The following is a 16,457-nucleotide window of genomic DNA, read 5'->3' on the forward strand; positions in this document are numbered from 1 at the left end:
GCAGGGGGTCAGGCTAGATGATCTGTTCAGGTCCCTCCTGACCCTAGCTATTATGAAACTATGTACTTAGTAGAAACTCACTAAGTCTTGACAGATAAACTAGTGGAATTAAGTCCCCACTAAGTATGGTGTACTGTCTCAGAGCTAATCAGATTACACATACACCAAGCCCCACACAGTAAGTGAGCTTGCTCCATGCCCTAATAGCTAAAACCATATTCCAGCCTCCTTGTAGTAACTAGATTACACTTGAACCTTCCTCACAGAGAAACTGAGCTAGTCTGATCCAGGTCTCAGGAAGTCTCCTTAAAGTAGCAGCTAACAGCTGTTTCATAGATTTCATACACATTCAGGCTGGAAGGGACCCCAGAGGATCAGAGTCCAGCCCCCTGCCCAGGGACAGAAAGTCAGCAGGGATCATAGGATCCCAGCAAGATAGGCATCCAAGTGTCTTGAAGGCGTTCAAAGTGGGTGCTTGAACTGCCTCCAGTGGCAGTCTATTCCAAGCCTTGGGGGCTCAGACAGTAAAGAAGTTCTTCCTTATGTCCAGCTCTTGGGGCGCTCTGATGAACAGATGTTCCCCCAGATCCTGGTGAATGATAAACTTATAGGTGGCCACCAGATTGCCCCTGAGCCTGTGCTTTTCCAGGCTGAAGAGTCCCATGGCTCTCAGCCTCTCGTCATAAGGTCTGTTATCCTGACCTCTAATTATGCACATGGCTCCCCCCTGCACTCTCTCAAGCTTCTCCACATCATTTTTGAATTGTGGAGCCCAAAACTGGACACACTACTCCAGCTGTGGCCTCACCAAGGCCGAGTACAATGAGAGAATGCCGTCCTGGGATTTACTTGAGAAGCACCTATGGATGCAAGCCAGCGTTTTGCTTGCTTTACTAGCCACAGCATCACATTGAAGGCTCATGTTCATCTTGTGGTCAATCATGACCCCCAAGTCCATTTCATCTGTAGTGCTAACCAGCATAGCACTGCTGAGCCTATAAGCAGGCTGCAGGTTTTTCCTCCTAAGGTGGAGAACCTTACATTTTTCTGTGTTAAAAACCATCAGATTCTCGTCCGCCCATTTTGTGAGCCTGTCAAGATCTGCTTGGATCACCCTACTGTCCTCAGTTGTGGATGCTTTACCCCAGAGTTTGGTGTCATTGGCGAACTTGGCCAGCCCGCTTCTGACTCCAATGTCTACATCATTGATGAAGATGTTAAAAAGTAAAGGCCCTAGCACAGTGGCTTGAGGAACCCCACTGGTCACAGCGCACCACGATGATTTAACTTCCATGAACCACCACCGTCTGAGTGCTGCTGCGGAGCCAGTTCCCCAGCCAGTGGATCATGGTGAGTTTGAGGCCGTAGTTAGCCAGTTTTGCCAAGAGGTGATCATGGGATACCGGATCAAAGGTTTTTTTGAAGTCAAGATATGACATCAATTTCTTCCCCCTTGTCCAGGTGATAGGTCACCTGGTCGTAAAAGGCAATGAGATTGGTCAAGCAAGACCTACCTGCAACAAACCCATGCTGGGTATCCCTCAGGATATTGCCATCAGCTAGCCTGTATAGGATAGCCTTTTTGATAATCTTTTCCAAGACCTTCCCCAAGATAGAGGCCAGGTTAATGGGTCTGTAGTTTGCCGGATCTACTTTCCTCCCTTTTTTGAAGATAGGCACCACATTCGCCTTCTTCCAATCATCAGGCACTTCACCAGAGCACCAGGAGTTCTCAAAGATTTGTGCCAGGGGCTGAGTTATGATGCTTGCCAGCTCTTTTGAATACCCTTGGGTGTAAATCATCAGGGCGAGCTGACTTGAAGGTATCCAGCCTTTCAAGTTGTTCCTTCATGAGGTCAGCTTTGATGGATGGTAAGGAATCTCCCTCACCTGGGCCTCCCTGTCCCGCAGTGGGCAGGGTTATCCCATGGGACTGGTGAAAAACTGGTGCAAAGTACCCATTTAGCAAGTTTGCTTTTTCCTGGGCATCAGTTGTCAGTTGTCCCATCTAGTTTAGCAGGGGTCCAGTGTTGCCATTGCTTTTCCTCTGGCTCCCCACATATCTAAAAAAGGACTTTTTATTGTCCTTGATATTTGTAGCTAGCTGGAGTTCCATCGCAGCCTTGGCTTTCCTAGTTTGCTCTCTGCAGGTCCAAACCAGAGCAGAGTATTCCTCTTTGGTGGTGGTTCCAGTCTTCCATCCTTTGTAAGTCTTCCTTTTAAGACACAGGAGGTCTGCTAGTTCCCTGGAGAGCCAAGGGAGCTGCTGTTCCCTTTTGCTGCCTTTCCTCTGAGACAGGATAGACTTTGCTTGCGCATCCAGGATTGCTCCCTTGAGGAGCAGTCACTCATCCTGAACATCCCTTCTATTTGGGTTGTGGCCCTTTAGGGCCTCACTGACAAGCCTCCTTAGCTTGTCAAAGTCAGCTTTCCTGAAGTTGAGGACTTCTGTATCACTGACTGACTTGCCAGCTTTACGGAGGATGGTGAAGGTGATCAGCTCGTGGTCACCGTCACCCAGCTTCCCTTCAATCATTAGGTTGCTGATTAGGTCATCCCCGGTTGCTAGTACCAGGTCGAGCAGTGCTTTACCTCTCGTCGGCCTGTAGACCTCCTGCGTCAGATAGAGGTCATCCACACAAGAGAAAGCTTTGTGACCACTTGGATTTGGCTGAGTGCGCCTGCCACAAGATGTCTGGGTAGTTAAAGTCTCCCATGACAACCATACACCGGGAGCGCACGTCCTTAGCCAATTCCCTGGCAAACTCCTGGTCAAGATGGGCTGGGTCAAGATGTTCTAAGATGGGCTGGGAGCAAACACTGAAACTAAGAGTACTGTCCTTCCAATGACCTTCCTCCAGCACTTCATGCAAAGAGGATGATGAACTTCCCTGATAAAAATTCAGGGGGGGCAAAAAACAGATCTGGGGGAAAAGTCATATATTGGGACCAGGAGCTTGGTGAGACTGGGACTGGAGAAGAGGGAGAAAAGCTGTGGCTAAGACTAGTAGGAGGAGCACTGGGACATTTCAGGCAAGATTCAGACTTGAACGAAGAGCCCAGAGAGGGAAGCTTTCACGTTGGAGGCAGAGCACGAGTAGAAAAAGAAAATTAGACTGAGACAGAGAACCAAAGATAAGGATTTAACAGTGATACAGCAATCTTAATTTTCCCCCCTTGTGCATGTCATTTGAAGTAAAATCTAATTCCAGGATAACATGCTATTTTTCTATTGGACAGATGGACAAGGCTCAATTAATGAGCAACTATTCACTATTAACCTCACTAGTCTCTATAGGGCTCCTATACACATGCAGGGAGGCTGCTCTAATGTGCTGTAAGTATAGCGCATTGGAGCAGATTTGATTAATTGAGTCTGCTAGAGCATGGTAGTTACTAGGGGTGTGCGAAACAGGCCATATTCAATTCGTTGATTCAGATCACTGTCCCGATTTGATCTGGCCAAATCTGAATCTGAAAATTCAATGCTGATTTGGAAAAAATAAATAAATCAGTGATTTGGCCATAGAAAAAATACTTAAAGCTATGTCTACATACCTCAATGTACCAGGCACAGCTCATGAAAACTGTGATGGTGGGATGGATGGAGCATCCTACAGGGGTGGGGGGCTGTGCACTTGGCAGCAGACCCAGAAGTAGACTGGAAGTATTTCTTGTGCACTTCCAGGTCCACTGCCAAGTGGGTCCCCCCCCCCGCACCCCCCAGCTTAGCGATTGGCCATGGGAAGACCCCAGGTGCCTCCCCCAGACCCAGGAGGCACCAGTCACCAAGCCAGAGGGCAAGGGGAGGGTCCCCTGCATGCTTTGCAGTGAACCCAGAAGTGCACCGGAAGTGCTTCTGGTCCACTTCTGGGTCCACCGCTGAGTGCACCGGGACCCCTCCCTACCGTGCTCCTGTGGGATGCTCCATCTGCCCCAGCATCTCAGCATTCACGAGCTACCTGGTACCTTGAGGTATGTAGAAACAGCATTTAAAGCTGCGTCTATGTCTGAATCATTGAATCTCTCCGAATTGATTCAGAGAGATTAAAGGGTCTCCTGATTCAATTCAGATTCAGAGATTCGGCCACTGAATCAGGCCGAATCTCCATCAAATTAAATCAGCGACTGAAGCTTTGCACAGCCCTAGTAGTTACCATGTTCCAGCATCAAGTGTATTATCATCTCCATGCTGAAAAATGGTGGTAGGGGCATTTTAACTAAAGCTCGATCAACAAGCTTTAGTTAAAGCTCCCCCACCACCATTTTTCAGTGCAGGGATGCTGATACACATGATGCTTTGGGTGCTTTAATTAGAACAGCTCTAAAAGCCTGCTAATAGAAGTGCTGTTCCCCCTCCCCACCTCAACACCTCCCAGAGCAGGTCTATAAATGCCCCAGCACCCAGACTTCTTTTACTGCACCAAGTCAAAACCCAGTTCTGAAGACAGATTTTCAATGCACTTTTCTATAGCACTCATCAGTAGAGTGTTAAACAAATAATAATGTATTACTTTTCAGAAGTCTCTCATTAGATGGCATATTGCCTTACTCCAGTTTTTATAGGAGAGGAGGACAGGCACAGACATACTAGCCAATCCAGGAAAGGGATTACAGTCCCTCCACTTTAATTGTGCCACATGTGATGCGAGTTTTGATCAAGCAGCTCCAGAGCCCATGTGGCGAGCTCTGCTGCCGTTCACCCTTCCCCCTGAATTCCACAGCAGGGGAAAGGAGGTGATGAGCAGCAGCACTGCTCTAGAGCTGTGTGAAAGGAGGGGCTTGAGCCAGACCCTGAGCCAAGAGCAAACATGCAACACAGCCAAAGGTGGGGCGAGGGGGGAGAGGCAATGGGACCATATCACTGCACCCCTTCTGGTTCCATCTCTGCACAGAGACTGAAATCAAAATGCTCACTCAATTATTCTGCCCAGTGAGAACTATTGGGGATCTTTTTCAGAGCACATAGCCTTGTATAGCACTTTGTTCAAAGCACAGGTCCTATTGATTTTGATTTGGTCTGCAAGTTCTCAGCATTTTTGTAAATCAGTTCCCAAGACTTCAATTCAGGCACATAGGGAAGGAATAGAGGAAGAGCACGTACAAAAAGTTTAGCTTAAAGTGACTTGATTAGCATATAGACTCTATACCAGCAGCAGAGTTAGAACGCAGTTATCTATGGCAGCATTTCTCAACCAGTGGGCCACGACCCAAAAGTGGGTCACAAAAATATATGAAAGGATTGCAAACAATCACAGAAAAGCATGGAAAAACATGAATGTCACTTGGGGGTAATGTTGATATTGCTGTTAATGTTTCTCTGTTGATATTGATTTCCATCTTTAAGACAGCTGAGCTGCTTTAACTTGTGTGTAATAAGTATTTGGGGGCCAAAACACTTGTGTGTTTTCTATTTAAACTATTTACTGGGTCATTGATGATTACAAATGGGTCCTGGTACCAAAAAACCCCGTTGAGAACCACTGCTCTAGGGCATCATTTAACTAACCTCTCTCTCGCTGCAGTTCCCCAGCTCATTTATTATTTACCTCCCAGCTTCTGCAACAAAAGAGGCAGGGATCCTATCTGCAGCAGTTCCCTTCACTATGCAATCCTGATTCAACCTCAGAGCAGGTCCACCCTATGCAGTAAATGAGGAAATAGTATCCGATCATGTAAAGAGTGTAGCATAAGGAGACAAAATGAATGTCATACCTGCAATCTTAATTCTAGTATGCCCTGATTTTTGAGTGCTTACCTTTGCCACCTGAACAGTGTTCATTTAAAACATGCTTGGCTGTGTTTTAGGCAGTTTGGTGATAGAACAAATGGCTCCCAGGTGAAATGTTAAATCATTTTATCATACTACTTTTTTAATGGTAGTTTTATGACTACACATACAATCCTTGATATCCTGAAAATTAAAAGGCTGTCAATTCTCAAAGTGGATTTCCTCAACAGGAGATAATTTTCAAATTTAATTAAAAGGAAATCCGGAATCTTATGTATTAGGATGTATTAGCATCCTTCTTATTCTCTCTAGAAATTTAGGTCAATGAAATTGGTTACTGTACAGTCTAACCAAATAGGTTATTGTAATCCCTACAAATAAGAGTCTTTCAGTTAATAATAATCATCTACTGTATTAGATCTATTTACAAGACAAGAGGAATAGAGAAGGACCCCAGTTCATTCATATACTGGGAGTTTCACAATATTTCAAGAACATTTTAAAATGCCAGAAAGAAACAAGAAATAAATCTTTAATCACCCTTGCAGCAGTATCATGAACATTTACCTACCCAGCAAACCACAATATCTGCCCACTCTTTTTATAATAATGATCAAAAGGACAAGTGTTTTTATTTGCCCGCTATATGAAGTTACTCAGTTTTCTGTGTGTTTTATTTTTTTAATTGGCTGCTTTAACTATCCGACAGGCTTGGAACATAAAGCTAAAGGTCCATGCTTGACTTTAAGTTAGACTCCTGGACCCACTGGCCCAATGACAATATTGGATGTGTATATGCAGAGGGACCTGGACTTCAATTCTTTTATGTTCTCTGCAGCTGGTATCATAACTGCAGTTTGCTTGGGATCATCATAATAATAAATAGCTCTATTACTTTGAAAGCCTGAAAATACAAAGAAGGGCAAGTTTAATTTTGCCCATTTAACAGTTGAGGAAACTGAGGCAGGGAGAGATGAATGATTTTTCTAAGACTACAGAGCAAGTTGGAAAAAGAACAAATAAAATCACCTGTCTTCCAGCAGTGTCCGATTCATCGTACCACAGTCTCTCTAACAGGTGGTGTTACCAAATTAAAATTTCCACTTCACCAAAATAATAGAAATGGAGGGATGAAATGGACCTCAGAAGGCATCAAGGGACAGGTCCAACTTGGTCTCATGGGTACCACTACACTAGCATTGTAACGCCCCCAAAATTAGGCACTTTTCCCAACAGAGCAATCCAAATCATCATAGTTAAGTAGGCTGGTTCCCTATACAATCAATGAAGAGACCTTAGTGCTTCTAAAGAGCGATTCAGAAATCCTGGAGGTACCTAGATATAGCAAATACGAAACACTAAGCACAAGGCTCTATCTGGATTCCTGCCCTTTTCCAGAGCTTTGACATCTGCCTCAAGCTGTTCATTAAGTGCTTCTAATCACTTGGTACCTCTCCCACACCTAGTCCCTCTCCCTGTGCAACTCACTTTTTGCACAATGGCCTAGTAGTTGGAGCACTTGCCCACTAGATGAAAGACTGAGTTTTGGACCCCCTGTGGGACTTGAGAGCCATGTTTCTCTTCTCCCAAGAAACTGCTTTACTCACAAAATTAAAGTTGCCCTTGACCACCAATCTGGATATGACCTCAAGTTCATAACCCTGCATGGAAGCAGGATAAATTTATCTCACCAGTCATCAGCACTTACAAGACCTTTCTAGTAGGACATCTTGCTCAGTGGAAGTGGAAAGAAGAAGGTCCAATGGCTAAAGTGATGGGCAACAGAGCCAATCTGCATGAAACAGCTGAAATGTAGAAATAAATTTACATTGTGGAACACCATCATCTGGCCTGCCCACCAGGTTGCCAACCTGGGCATCAGTTTTGACTTAGACCGGGTTTGAGAACCTAGAGAGACAAAGCATCCATCTTTCAGCTTTTCTGCATAACTTCTCTAAGATAACTTTGACAAACGCAGCCTTGCTCTACTCATATTCATTTAGAACCTTGATGCGGAGATATTTTCCTAGTTTGTCTCTCAGAACATTTCATCCAATTGGCTTTCCCTTCTTAATGGCAAACAGATGGCTCGTCTTCTTTATAACCTACTGCCACTTCACCTTGCATTTCTAATTCAGTCCTGTCTCCAATCAGCCCTGTGATGCCAACCTTCAATCACCTTGTTAAATTTTTAAACAAGCACTTTTCCCATTTAAACAAAAGTATTTGCTTGTAATCACAATGAAGGCCCTGATCAAGTGCATAGCTCCACGTGGTGTCAGGATTCTTTGCACAAAGTGCTCATTGCAGACCCAAGAAGGCAGCTCTGAAGTCTGAGGGTACTGGCAAATAATCAAGTATTAAGCTGTCCTTTGCTGGAGAAGTTTATACAGGCTCCTTACACTGTAAGAATTGCACCTTATTTGCATAGCATATTAGTCAACATACATCATTTAGAGAGGATGTAGAAATCAAAACCTTGTAAAGTGAGGAGTGGAATAAGTCTGCATAGGTTCTCTGCCTGGGAGCAATTCATGAAACTGCCCACCACTTGGTGCAAACTCGGCCATTCCACTATTTAAATGGTTTCTCAGATGCATTTTTATCTGCTAATTAAGCCACATCCAGCAAAACTATCAGAGGAAGATGTATTGCTCCAGGCATCCTTCCTTTAAATTTGGTGACAGAATTTTAGCTAGAGGATCCCAGGAGCCCCCTTGAGAATGTCACTGAGAGTTGTTTTAAAAATCAGATTAGAGAAGGCATTGCTCTTTTGCCATGGTATCAATGACATGACAAGTTTAACAAGGTTCTTCTGAGGAACCCTGAAAAACATCTCTGTGACATCTACGTTAAACTATCATTTGCTTCTATTAAATGCTGGTAGAAGTAGCAGATGTGAATATAAGCTGGTAGGTGTCAGCCTCAATCCTGAAAAACATTCCACTGAGGCGCACACAACCACAGCAGCTTGCTAGGTCAGGCATTCATTTTTCTTAACCTTCTGCACCAATCAATACCATAAGCAAAAGAAAATCCAGAGCATGGACAAGGGTACAATTACCCTCTTTGAAAGCAGCAGGAGAGGAATAGGGACTTACCACTCCTGAGCCCATCATAAGAAAAGCTAAACTACAGCAATTTACCCATAAGTGAAACAGGAACATCTCCGGGCAGTTTAGCTTCACTTACTATGGGTAAGGGGCCGACAGGTAGAACATTTACAAAGGATTCAGCTGCACTGAAGTGGCTCAGAGAGATAGTAGCACATTTCAGCACATCATGTTGAGTTGTAATTTTTTTAAAAGAAAAAAAGTGCCCTGAAATATAAATAGGAAGAAAATAAGAGATTTTAATTTGTCTTGGGCTCCCTGTGCAGTACACCATCCCCTGGACTACAGGGTCAATTTAATAGTGGGCAAGCTAGTCTCTCCTCCTCTTACCTTCTTTTTTCTCTCTCTCCAGCACTCTTAATTGAAACAAGATGTAGAAAATTCTCCCCAAATCAGTTGTGTGTGTGAAGTCTGATTGCAACTCCTCCTGTTGTAAACTTTTATATGCACAGTACACAGAACAGAGCATTAAGCTGCTACTGTTTCCTCTGGGGAGGAAATACATACTTCATACATCCCAGGTCAAGGTGCTCAGTCTGTGAAGACTTAGGTAGATTCATAAATTTATGGACCACTGTAAACTCATTTAAGCAGACACTAAACCCATTCTATAGTTTGCAGAAGAGTACTGTCCTTTCCTGCTAACCTTGTCTCCCCAATATACATCCCTTTTTTGATCTATGCTAACAAATGAAGCACGAATGCTTTGATTATAGATGAAAGTACCATTTCATAGTACATTGTATAGTCACCGAGGTAAGACTGGCCCTGTGGTAGATTTTTAGAAGGGCCTATGTGACTTACGAGCCTATTTCAACTTTCAAAACCGAGTTAGGGTGAGATTCCACATAGTCTAACATTCCTCAGAATTAGTGTACGTTCAAGTTAGCACATGCTGTGAGCAGTCACACATTAAGTGCTAACACCCTCTCTAACAGACACTGCTCAGACCTGAGGCTAGACTGCTGATAACCAGGGGAGTGGCTAGGACCTGCAAGTTTGCTTATTCTTGACCTGCTTGCCAAGGCCCTAGCCATGCCATAGGCCAAAGAGATAGGGGGAAGGGGAAGAAGCCCCTCCCCCTCTGGTCACTTGGATTACCCCCTCTGCCCTCCCATCAGCCCCTGGATCACATCCCCCACCCCACACAAACAGTCTCTCCACCCTCAAATCACCTCCCTGCCACCCCAACCAGCCTGAGAGCAGTGGTAGCAGATGGCAGGGGGGTGGGGGGGTCCCCCTCCCTGCCTGTTCCCAGGCTCCCTGCAGCCTGCACCACCTCTATGCACCCAGATATAGCCCCCATCAGAACCCACAGCTCCTTAAATCCCCACCATATATGCCTGTCCTCTTCAGCCCAGAGGCACAACAGTGGCTGGATCTGGGCATGCAGGGATGGCACAAGATGCAGGAATCCCCGGAGCCGGCAGGGAACGAGAGCCTCCCCCCACACTCTGTGGCTGACTGGGGCAGCAGGTTTGCTATCCATGAGCGGGCCAATTGCAAGGCTGGGGGCTATCCAGGGACCAATGGGTAGGCAGAAGGGGCCATCAGGCAGTGATCCAGGCAGCAGGAGGAATCTGGGGGTAGATGGGATGGTAGCCTAGCAGCTCTGCTTTCTGTTTCTGGCCTGGTGCACCATGCCCAACCTGCTGCTCTGTTTTCTGTTCCCTGCCCTCATCTGCCACTGTGCTGCTCGACACCTCCCCAGGCTGCTGTGTACCACACAGAGGCTGCCCATGGCACTTCTGGCACAGGTAGGACACTCCTGGTATAGATTCCAGCTGCTCTGCCTTACAGAACACAGCATACACCAAGTCAAAGTGGCAAATGATTTATTCTCACTGGCTGATGTACCAATTTTAAATTAAGTGGCTTCTGAGAACTGTGTGTATTTTAACGCAACACAGAATTTCTCATTTATGACAAAACCTCTTCAGATGTTTTGGATAAGTTCCAAGGTAAACATGATTTCCTGTAACAAAATGATGGGCTGTGCAATACTTAGCATATACCAAGTCCTAGCTCCCAGGGTAGAGCTTCTAGGTGCTATGGCATTCTAAATACTTTTAATTTTTTTTTTTTTAATATTTCACAATGCTGAATCCCATCTTACAACTTCACTGACTACAAGATGATGCCAGGGTCTTGTTCTCCCCAGTCAGTCCCCCTTGCTTGCTTTAGTGGACAGGGCAGTGAATGCCTCTTTTCTGGATACAGAAAGACAGACACTTGGCAGTTCTGTTGCATCATTCTCCCATCTCACAAAATTATGTCAAATGTGTTCTGCTTGGAGTTCCTTGAGGTGGGGCAGGCTCTTCCTTTTACTGTAAGGGTAGGCTCACAGCTTGAAAGAAACTGCCTCTGGAGAGTTCCTCCTTCCCACAGTACAGCTATCCATTTCCTTCTCTGACATACGCAGTATGAATTGTGCCAATGCATTCGCATGCTCACCCAAGGGCCTCAAGAAGAGAAAGACTGCAGAGGAGCAAAGTACAATAAAGGAACAATCCCCCTGTTGGATTGGAAACTCCCCTTCTTATGGCTCCCAAGATCTGAAAGGTTTGAAGGTCATTTCATCTGTTTCCTCCTTTGCAGCTCCCTTAGACCTTCTATGCAAACAACTTTAGAAAGTTCTCTTCATGGAATGAGAGGTCACCCAGACACTTAATACTTCATAGGAGGACTAGTTCTTTATAATGAATAGTAGCTTGGCTAGAGGCAACTAGTAGTTAATTAATAACAACTGATGGCAATAATTATACCAGAAAAGAAGTCTAGCATATTTTCTCTGACTGCTGCTAAAGTTGATAATATGACACCAAATGTTTCAGTATTGGAATTTCCTCTTGCAATATAGCAAGTTAATCTACTCTGTCATACAAGGAAATAAATAGCTGCAGACAGCCCTGGGATTCTTTGCTTCATTTTCATTCTATTGAGGGTGTGTCTATTTTGCTGGCCAATTGTTATCTTGGCCCACAGTTAAAATTACATTAGCTATGAAAGATTAAGTACAGAACACTGAACAATCTGATTTTGAATTTGCTCTTGCTTGTGACGCAGAGAACACATTGCAGCTGTTGTGGAAGGAGCATGCTCCCTTTCTGTGCCAGGGAGTTCTGGGAAGCATTGTGCCTCTGGGAGGTCACCAGGGCTCAGCAAGACTTGATATTGTCCCTTCTGTGCTGCATAAGGTCACACAGGAAAGCTGACCTGACATTACAAGTAGAGCACATACCTAGCAAGCTGAACTTCTCTATAGGTGTAATAAGGAGGATAAAGAAAGTATTCAAAAAGCCACTCCAAATAAATTAAACTTCATCCAGAAATGACACCCCATTTAACTTCCACAGCAATTACCCTTACTTGGCAGCAGTATTATTTTAGTGTTTACTAGGGCCGTGTGAAGCTTTGGGTGGCGATTCGATTCGGAGGAGATTCGGCCCAATTTGGTGGCTGAATCTCTGAATCGAATCAGAGGACCAATTTAAAGGTCTGAATTGATTCAAAGCTCTCCGAATCTTCAGCAAAGATTTGGAGAACTTTGATGATTCAGGCAGTCCCTGGTGGCTGCAGCAGGGAGCTGCAGCCACCTGACCTGGTAATTACTAGAGGTGGGGGAAAGGGGGCTAGAGGAGACGGGCAGGGACCATGGGGGGGGACCCCTGTCAGCCCCCCCAGCCTCTTGAATGGCTGCCCCTGCCCACCCCAGCTCCATACTTTAAAGAAAAGCCCCAGTGCTCACCAGGTGCTGCCGGGTGGGGGGCGATCCCCACTTCCTCTTACTGCCCCACGCTGCATGACAGGCTCTGCATGAGCCCCCTTAACCCCCACCTCCTCCCCCCCAGCTGCCTCCAGCCCTTTAAGAAAAAAAAAAGCTGAGAAAAGCCCCAGGGCTCACAACTCCTTGTGCAACCTCAGGGCTTCGAGGGGCTCATGCAGAACCACCATGTCACGTGGGGCAGCAGGGATTGCCTCCACTGGCAGGAGTGATGAGGCCCAGGGTTTCTTCAGGTTTTTTTTTCTTGAAGGGCTGGAGCTGGCCTGAGCGAGGCATCCATGACGGGGCTGGAGGAGTGGTGGGGAGGTTTGGGAGCTTATGGGGCAGTGGGGATTGCCTCCTGCCCAGCAGCACCTGCTGAGCCAGGGCTTCCCCACCCCCCCCAAGTTCTGGGAGCTGGGGCAGGCGGGACAGCCATTGCTGGGCTGGGAGAGGGGCGGGGGATGGGCCTGGCTGATTTGGAGATTCGGCCAAATCGAATCAGGACAGTGATTCGAATCACTGTACCCCGAATCAGTCGAATCCAAATCCAAAGCAAATACTAGCTGCTTCGCACAGGCCTAGTGTTTACCTCCAGGTCAGAATGCTGGAAGAATTAGAAGAGGGAAATAAATGACAGGTGGTACTGATTAATTCATGTACTTGTCAATATGTATGTTTGCTTGTTTCTTAGTATAGTGATTCCCCTGATTTTAATAGTTTGGGCTAAGGCAAAGTGCCCATTATAAAACAAGTTATTAAATCAAACAGATGGAGGTAGCATGTCTGTATAAGGAAGATGGTAGCATCTATAATGTAAAAAGTAGACTACCAGAAGGACTGATATAATGACCTAGAAGAAAGGAGATTAAGAAAACAGAGATGGTGGAACAAATATGATGATACACTTTGGACAATTGTCACTAGTTCAAATACTGACTTTCCAGAAGAGACCTCAGCTCATTTTACCATTACACAAAAAATTTGAGTCCTTTAAACACTTGTATTTAATGGTCTTTACCCTGCTGTGGTAGTCACTGGACACAGATGGTAACAGCATACATTGAAATATCCTGGTTTCTATGTAGTATTCTTGTTTGTATGCAATCTTAAAAGCTTAGAAAAATCTTTATAAAGTTTAGAAAAGTTTTAAAATCTTAAAAGGTATAATTTATGAACCAAGAGTTCTATATTTTTGCATTTCTTTTCATTGCAGACCAACACGGCTACCAAATACATCCCTGAAACATGGAAGATGCCAAATTTTAGCCGATTCTGAATTTTAAACTTCATTGCAAAACAACAAAAAAGATTTTTAAGCCTCCCTGCTTGCCATCAGACACCTCCAGGGAAGGAATCCTACCTGATCTACACAACAAAGAGCAACTCAGAGGCACTTTCACGGACCCAGAGGGACAGATTTTCCATCTTCATCTACCTCTATGTACAAATGAAGTGTCTTTCCTACCTATGGGGGCTTTTTACCATCTTTAATTTTCCCAGAGCCTGATGAAGGGCCCTTGAGCCTGAAAGCTTGCAGAAAATGATAATTTTTTTTGCAATTTCCTACTTGGTCTAATAAAAGGTATCATTTTTGAACCAAGAGTTCCAGATTTTTGCATCTTAAAAGTTTAGTGATCCTTCTCCACAAGGTGGCAGAAAGACCACACAGTTGACCAATAATGGTTACAACCAACTTCTGAGTGGCCCCGGAACTATAAGACTAACTATCCAGGTATTTAAAACTAAGAAATAAAATCCTCAGGCAATGAATTCTTCATTAATTATCAAAGTGGGAGATAACCAAGTGATTTTTTCTCCTGCTCAAGGAGAAAAGCAATATGAGATTATACTGCTTACAGTGAGGCATGACTAGAACATTTTTCTTCCATTCATAGTTTACTCAAAAGGCAGGTGTTGCAAACCAGCAAGATACCTCTGTTAGCTGAATGAGTATGAAAGTAACACGGGTAAGAAAAGGGGCCAAATTACATGTAAATAAAAAGGCCAGAAGACAATAGCTTCACAATAACTGATAAGATCAATTTTTTTCATCCAATAAAGTACTTTTTAAAGATAAAATACATTAATGTAAGTAAACAAAATTGCATACTCACTTTGGGCAATTTACTCATTTTAAGTTTCTCTCTTTTTCTAAAATTTGCTTAGGCAAAATATAACTTTATTTAACTTTGGCAAATATTGACAACTATGCCAGATGAAAGGTAGCTCTCATGAGTTAGCTCAGTCTTGGATGGGACTTGCCTTTTTTTTCCTGACCATAAATGCAAGCCCCATACTCCCTGGCTTCAACAAGGGTAGATGAGAAAAAATATTCACAGCTGGGGATATCTGAAAATTTTTCATTGAAACAGTTTTCAACAACAAAAATATTGCTTGCAATGAAAAAAATATATATTGTTGCAGAAAATGTCCTTATTTTGTTGAAAAAAACAATAAAAACCTGCTGGTAAAGCTAGACAGTGTTTAGTTTTAAAATTAATTTTTAAATAAAAATTTACACCAAAAATGAAAATGTTTCTATAGAAAGAGAGCAAGAAACTACGTATAAGCAGGGCCACATATAAGCAGGCCCAGCTTTCTCACCAAGGCCAATCAGCTCTGAGTTCAGGTTTCCAGTCAGATTTTTACATGGCCAGCCTTGTTCCCATACCAAACAAACCAAAATAAGCAAGTGTGCAAATAACAAACAAAAGCAAAACCAAAACCTGTGGTCATTCATCAGACTTCAAGAGAAGCAACCCAGACTCTGTACTTCTCCCTCAGCACAGTAGTCTCCTTTCTTCTCTCTCGCTTTCCCTCCTGGAGCTCACAACTCACCCTCTAGCTCCACTCTCATTTCCTGGTTATCAACTACAGCTGGTCCCAGCCTCCCATGCAGGCAACTGTTGACTACCTGCAGTTGAGTCTCAGCCCTCTACAGGCTGAGAGCCTCCTTATCCCAGGACTATCTTCTAACAGCTTTGATGGCTCATAGCAGCCAACAACTTTATTCCTGTGGAACCTCCGAGGGAGATCAGAGAGCCAGTCTGGCTCATACTTCTGGGACAGTGTACCCAGAGACCTATAGCTCCATATCTGAGAAGAAGCCACTAACATTGAACAGTACTTCAACTCACCATAAAGGAAAATACATTTTAAGCACTTTCATATGTTGAGTTAAAGAAATCAATTTAGTTTATGGATTAGGCCAGGGTGGGCAAAATATGGCCTGTGGGATGGATCTGGCCCACCAGGCCATTCTATCCGGCATGCAGGGCCCATAAAAATTCATACTTATTTGCTCCTGACTGCCCGTAAAAGCTGACAGGAGCCGGGGCAGTAGGATCCAGGGGGAGCTGGCAGAACTGAGCAGTCCAGCCCTACCCAAACCCCAGCCATTTCATTGTCTTCCTAGCCCCGCCTTGCTCCAGCACCAAGTGGCTCCTGGCTGCATCACTGGACTGGAGAGCACGGGGCCTTGCCAATATGTGTGTGTATGCAAGCTCAGGCAGGAACAGAGAGTGTGTATGATTGTAGGCAGGGGCAGTGTGAGAGAGAGAGAAAGAGAGAGAGAATGCACACACATGCATAAAAACAGGGCAGTGTGTGCATGTATGGGTAAAAAGAGGGTAGTGTATGTAGGCAGAGGCAGTGTCTGTGTGCATGCATGTGTATAGGCAGGAGCAGTGTCTGTGCACGTGTGTGTATGTAGGCAGAGGCAGTGTGTGTGTGCACACACATACGCACGTGTGTGTGTGCACATGTGCGTGCAGGGGTTGTGTCTGTGCACGTATAAGCAGGGGCAGTGTCTGTGTCAGCAGGGGCAGTCTGTGTGTGTAGGCAGAGG

The 16,457-nt window shown here is 44.7% G+C and overlaps 1 protein-coding gene across 2 annotated transcripts in view; it reads right to left on the reverse strand.

Annotated features, from left to right (window-relative positions):
• Positions 1 to 15,435, reverse strand: part of AKAP6 (A-kinase anchoring protein 6) — a 488,303-nt gene extending 472,868 nt beyond the window's left edge. For both annotated transcript variants that reach the window (XM_025202476.1, XM_025202473.1), the window contains exon 1: positions 15,337 to 15,435. The gene's annotated coding sequence lies outside the window, so the exon portion shown is untranslated. The remainder of the gene's footprint in view (positions 1 to 15,336) is intronic.
• Positions 15,436 to 16,457: the final 1,022 nt, after the last annotated feature.

This window comes from Alligator sinensis, unplaced genomic scaffold (assembly GCF_000455745.1).
Source record: "Alligator sinensis unplaced genomic scaffold, ASM45574v1 scaffold720_1, whole genome shotgun sequence".
In the NCBI taxonomy this organism is placed as follows: domain Eukaryota; kingdom Metazoa; phylum Chordata; order Crocodylia; family Alligatoridae; genus Alligator; species Alligator sinensis.